Here is a 6,847-nt window from a genome sequence, read left to right as displayed (position 1 = left end):
TCAGTTGTGCAAAACAATCTGTACAGAATTGTTCTGTACGGAGTACTCTCTGTTTATTCTAGCTTCCTCTCACAGTTAAAAAAAATATGAAGTTAATTTATTACACTTAGCAAAATTAGGTATCAATGTGTGTGAGAGTACTTGTTTAGCTATCCTAAATATTCTGGCATATTTCCAAACCTATATGAGTAAATATAGGATTAAGCCTGGTGGCTCGGGAGTCTGAGTTAGGCTGCATTTACAAAAATCAGCAGAAGTAAATATAAAGTCCTAATATGGATAGAAATACAAACTTGTGTGTGTGTGTGTGTGTGTGTGTGTGTGCGTGTGCGTGTGTGTGCGTGTGCGTGCGTGTGTGTGTGTGTGTATGAATTTTATTAGTAATGTTCATCTCTGTACCCAACCTGAGTCACTACTAAGTAGTCATAGGAAATGGGCTGAGGTAGGTAGTTTAAAAACAGAAAAAGGAAGAAAAACAAATGCTGAAAATTGACAGTAATCACATTTTATCCAGTTAGTCAATGACTTGTGAGTGTTGTATGGTTTTTACATTAATGAAAATCTTGCATTCAGATACACTTCAGCCATAATCTCTATGTGGTTAGAGGCAGGACAGCTCTAACTCTGTGTCTTTTGAATTTTAATGTGTTTACATTACTGCCTAGTCTATTTCAAGAGAGCCACTTGGTCATTAACCCTGAAGTCCTTTAGTTAGCATTTTATACACAATGTACACTTTCAATAATGATGGTTCTTCTCACCCAGGCATCAAAGTCAAAAAACAGATGTAAGATGGAGCCATTACCTACAATGCCACCTTTACTAAACAGAACTTTATTAAAGGTATTTTATGAATTATCTACAGCAATTGCAATAAAAAACACATGAGTAAAATATAAGTCATCAGGGACCTTTACAGCAAAGATAATAACTCTAAAAATGTAATTATTTAAATGTAAAGCTAGACTTTAAACATTCTCCTGGTGGCCTTCATTCCTCATTATTGATAATACATGCTAATTATTTGCAATTAAACATATTTGAGACAAAACAGAAAATATTAAAGTTTAGTTACTTAAAACTTCCTAAATTAAATAAATACTTAATTTCAGCTTTCTGCTCAGCATAAAAAAAACAACAAAAAAAAACTATCATGTAAAATTTAAACCTTAAAATTTATTTGTGAATTCTTGTGCACATGAACACAAGCAGATGTGAACCCTTCAGTCACATTGGACCAATACCTGCCTGAAACGCATCATCTTTGAAGGATAGACTGCCAGTGACACATGATCTGAATTAGAATTGAAATGCCTTGCTGCTGAAATGTGCTATACAAATAAAATTTGATTGATTTGATTGAAGATATTAGTGGAGACAGGAAGGAAGTGATCTATCAGCAGAAACCTCTGCTCATACTGTCTACGAAACTACGAAGGTGTGAAAATCTCATCCTCTTTAGGTTTTCAAATCCTGCTGAATGTTTTAAGAAATGTAAAAAAAACAAAACACGGCTGTAAAGCGATGTACTTAAAAACAAAACAATAATGGCAACATCTCCAACATAAAGAGGCTGCATGTGCTGCAGATTCCCAGATAAAACTGTACTCTTTTTTTTTACTCTAAATGACTGTTTAATTCATGATAAATAATTCACTGGATGCTTTCAGCTATGTGCTCTACTAGAAGACATAATCTCCTCTAATCCAACAAGGGGAAATGTGTCAGTATAAACACTTTCAGCACTTCTAATATCACATTATCATGCATGAGACTGCTCAACAAATTCACGCAATCTTGGGTGCAAAATAATTCATATTCATATGTTGTGTTTGGCTGCTAGCGCTCATGTTCGGAAAGCTTCTGACCTTTTGCACATAAGGTCTCTGGAGATTTGGCTGGAGATTCAGTCGTGGAGATGGGGCTTGGATGAGTGATCCACAGGAGGGGAGTGAGGAGTTTGGGGGTCTCAGAGGCACAGTGTGACTCTTCTGTCCTATCATCAGGATTCAGCTCACAACCTACAAAATGTAGCAAATGGGCTCTTCATTGGAGGAACTGCTCTGAGCCTGCTGCTCCACTTCGCTTAATTTACCCTGCCAGAGGAAGACAGTTCCCAGGAGCTTTCTCCACCTCCACCTTTCCTGGACACCTCCTTTTAGTTTTTCCCGTCAGTCCTTCATCTGACCCACACTTTGCTCTTTTTTTTTAAGCCTCACTTGCTTCTCAAACCTGCTGTGCGTCCAGTGGTGTCCCAAGCCACCAGCTGCACATGACAAGCCAAGCAGAAATAATGTAGCTGTGCTAATGGACACAGAGGAAAAAGGTGTAAAGGACCTGAAATTGGCAACAACAGAAAAGAGAAAAACTGAGATTCTCTAGTTTACCTGGCTGAACTGTAACAGTCAGCACATACGTTTGGCGTAATGAGCTTCTTTCCTACAAGAGTGCTCCTGCAGTTTTCTTGACAAAAAATTGTTGTACAAGCTGGGCTTTAAAAAAAAAAAAATTCAAACTAACCTGTGATATAATGTCTCTATATGGGGAATTTTCAGTTTTTAATTTATTCTTCTGTTTGACTATTTAATCAAGATAAAATCAGCTCTTGAGAAAACAAGCTTTGACATTCATACAAATCTTGTTTCATCATCATAAGGCTGTGGATCAGTTATTTTTAGTGGGTCCTTTTGTATTTTTCTTTTTGTTTATCATGATTTCTTGCAGTTTTTAGTATAATTCATCTTTCAAAAGTGTTTACTTACTGAAGAGCTACAGCAAGCACTTCACTTAGTTCAGTAAAATTTGACAACGATAAAACAAACAGAAGAGATTTGACATATCTCCTCCTTTCTATTGCTGGATTAAAAAAAATATTTTACATGACATGTGGAACACTTTTACTTCTTCTCTAGTTTGTTTATAAAATGTTCATTTTACACACAAAACAATGAAAAAAATGCTTAATTGGTTTTCATTTCCATTCATTGTTCCAAAACAATGAACAGAAAAATTCCTTGTTTTGGAAAAATTTCTCATCATTTCTAAAGAAGACAAATTAGCAATAACTCAGTTAGATGCAATACAACTGAATTAGCCAACACTCCTTTCAAACTTGTTGTGGCAAATATGGCGGCCTGAAAATGTAATTTACAAAGCTCATGAGAAAGAATTACATTTGTCCCAGTATGTAATCCTATCTGTGGCCTATCAGCAGAATGAAATTACTTCTACATCTACAACGAGCTTCTGTGTGGGTGTGTAAGGGTTTTTAAAATTGCAGTATGGACAGAGTGAGGGACTGAGGAAGAGAGAGCAGAGCGATGGAGGAAGGTGCATGTCAAGGACGGCTCAAGGCTTTGACTCAAGGACGCCTGGGGCTGACAGCCAATGTTGCTCCCTGTAAGGTTCACAGTGAGAGCAAAGCCAAGGATTAACTATAAATCAACATCTGTCAATTACTGTAAGGCTGCTTTGAAAGTGCCCTGCACCATAAACAAACAGGCCACATGCATCTGCGGTTGCCTCTAAGCATAATGATGTGTGCTTGGGGAGGAAATAAGAAACAGAGACATGTTTCTAAATTTGAGCTTAAGAGCTCATAATAAAAGACCAACGCCATTATTTGCCTTAGAAAAGTAAGTTGAAGGGGTAGGCAACGTGGTCTGAGGAGATGGGATAATGCACAGAGTTTATTACATTGCAATCCTGGAAGAATGCTGCTGCTGCTGCAAAAAAGGAAAAAACAAAGAAAAAAAACCCCTCTAAACTGAGAAGACAGGTTCACATTCCAGTAGAACTTTGAGCATAAACATGCAGCCAGATCTAACTAAGCTGGAATGGTTTAGATAAAAACATAGTCATGACATGTGCTGGATGACTATGTTTTCCATCACATTGTCAGCTGGAATTTGCTGCCCAAATTGCAGCACGTCACTGGAATTTGGGCAAGCAAATAATTGTTTCCAATACTATAAAATTAATAATCATGTGCAACAGATGGTCTCCTTCCAGTCTTTCCTCCTGACAGAATCTGGACCAGGATTTGGTGTCGCTGTCTGAGCATTCAAATCACAGTTCACTTCAAGAATAGACAAAGATTTCCATTTCTTTGTCTATTCTGAATAGACATCCAGCTGTCTATCAAGTAATCTGCCCGACCCAAAAAAACAACAACAACAACAAAAACTGTAGAAATGAAAAACAACGTGAAAATTTTCAAGAAGTAGTAAATATTGTCACAACGTAGTTTGGCTCAGGTGGTGGAGCAGAGTGGTGGCAGATCTATAGGTTTCCAGCTTGAACTTTGCTCTCTTCAAGCAGTTCTGACTGAACAACAATAACTGATTCCTTAATAATGCTAAGAGAAAAAAATATATATTTTTAAATGTTATTTTCATTTTAGTTTTTGTTGGGGGTGAGGTGTTGGGACATCTACATGCCCAAACTAAACTTTGTTGTTAAGCAAAACAAAATATTACCTTTTCAATAAATTCCTTGGGTTTCTTGATTCATAAACATGCAGAGCAGCCCTGTGAAAGATTCTTGAGGGAAATGAAGCAATCCATTCCAGCCTTTGAGCCAGGCCGACTGCAGGCTGGTATCCAGACTGCTGTCAGCAGCAAAACAGCAAGTGCCAGTGACTGCTTTTCCCTGCTGGCTCAACGTGACCTTTCCAAAATGCTATACAACCATGGCTTAATGACTAACACGGCGGGTGACATTTATCAAAGCCAGCTTGGTGTTGAATACTTTAGTGAAACATAAAAATGCTATCGTTGCCCGCACACCAGAAGATCCAAACCTGAGTGACAGAGAGTGTGGCATCAATCAATATGACAAACAAACTTTTTAGAAGGTCGTGCAGCAAATATGGCTAGAAAGAGCATATAGTATGAAAAATCATAACAAGAATGTGTTAATTCGTGCGACTTGAGCATCTTTGTTTTAAATTAAAGTCATGCCACATCCTGTCTGGTGTTGTGAAAAGGGCATGAAGATTGAGAGAGCGAGCAGCGAGCAAGCCTGTCGTGTGATGCATCATTCAGGTTTTGGCAGCTCTGTCACTGAGATCGAATTTAAATGGAGAGATGCCAATTGATGCCATAATGTCAACAACCAGCCGTACTCCCCTTGTACAGGCTGAGGTCACCGAGTGAACTGTGGTTTGAATGCTTAATCAGTGACAGCAAATCCCAGTCCAGATTCTGTCAGGAGGAAATATATTCGGAACACTTTGAATTAATAAAAAGCAAGTCGGCTGTATCAGACAGGAAAAACTGAGTGAAAGTTTTTCAACTTTTGCCAAATTTCAACATCAAACTGCTATTTTAATTGAGATTTTATGATAGACCAAAAAAGTTGCAAATGCTTGTGTGATGCCGAGAAAGAATAGACAGTGTTTTATATAATTTGTATGCAAAAGACAGAAAAAATTTAAATTTATATTTAGTTTCCTTGAGAAATATATTCTCACAATAATGCATAATCTACTTTATTAGATAAGACTGTATGTTGACTAGTCATATTAAATAATAATAAAAAAAAACTACATTAAATATATGGTTGCCATGTGAATTACTGACATGAGGCACTTCACATTATTGCAAGTAAAAACAACATTGAGAGTATAGGTCAGCATCCATACTTTAAAAATTGCCTCAATGTTTGTGTCTGAAAGATAATTTATCATGAGCTGAGGGAATAATGGTATTAGTCAGGGGTCTATTAGAGGGTAAAGACTTACATTAGCCTTTTACTGACCAAAGAGTGCAAAGGCAATGGCTACGAGAAGCTAATTTAAATTTCTAAAATCAGATAAAGTGACATAGTAGAAGCACTGAAACCCCCCCCCAGCCCTTTTTTTGTGCAGGCCATTTCTCTGATCCTTAATGAATAGGGCTGGAAAGGTTTTTTGAAAGGCAGCGTTGCGTGGATGAGCTCATAATGGAGCGTTAACTGGAACTGAGCTGATGCAGGACAGCCCAGACAATAGCTGAACACATCTGGAACAGCTTCATTGGGAAAGCAAATTGGCATTCACAGAAGTCGCCCCCCCCCCAAAAAAAAAACATGAGGTTACACGTTTTAGCTGAGGTGGGAATATGAGAACAGCTCTAAATCTGCTCCACACAGCTGTGGTGGGGAGATACAGGAGCTTCAAATAGAGAAGCCCAGCCCAACCTGCGACGGCAGACCGAGGGGAAATAGCTTCCCACTTTTCTTCTTCTCCCTTATCAGAAGAGTACAGGAGAATGGAATAAACAACGGGGGAATTAGCAAGAAATAAGACTGGGGAGCATCACGCGTTTACTGTATTTACACTGTGTGCAGAGTTTAGCAATTCTGATTCCTGGTAAAATGTTTGAGGTTCATTAAACTGAAGAAGAGGCACAAAATGTTAGAAGAAAACAGATTCTAAATCTGCACTCAGCTGAAAGGTGCTTAAAACATGCATATACAGAACCTTGGCTGCAGTGACCCTCAGTATTCAAGGTCTTTCAAACACTCAGCTCTTGTACTAAGCCAGACTGAACCACCCACATTCATGATCTGCCTTCAGCAGTCACCTCAGTCATTCTTTCCTTTCTTTCAGTCAGTCAAGGCCATCATCGCCTTGGATTTCCAGAGAATTACGCAAACTGGATGTTTTCCAACATCTGCTGTCTCTGCTGATATACATTTGTCCTCATTTTGTCTGAGTAATGAAGAAAAACCACTGATTCTGCTTTTTTGTTGCAGACAAAACACGATTGAAAGCAAAACATCACGATGGGAAAGTGTTAGCTTGAGATGAGAGCTGTCACACATTACTGGATCACATCAATCTCTCTCTCTATATATGCATATA

This window comes from Poecilia reticulata, linkage group LG6, assembly GCF_000633615.1.
Source record: "Poecilia reticulata strain Guanapo linkage group LG6, Guppy_female_1.0+MT, whole genome shotgun sequence".
NCBI lineage: Eukaryota > Metazoa > Chordata > Actinopteri > Cyprinodontiformes > Poeciliidae > Poecilia > Poecilia reticulata.
Note: the sequence above shows the minus strand (reverse complement) of the source record.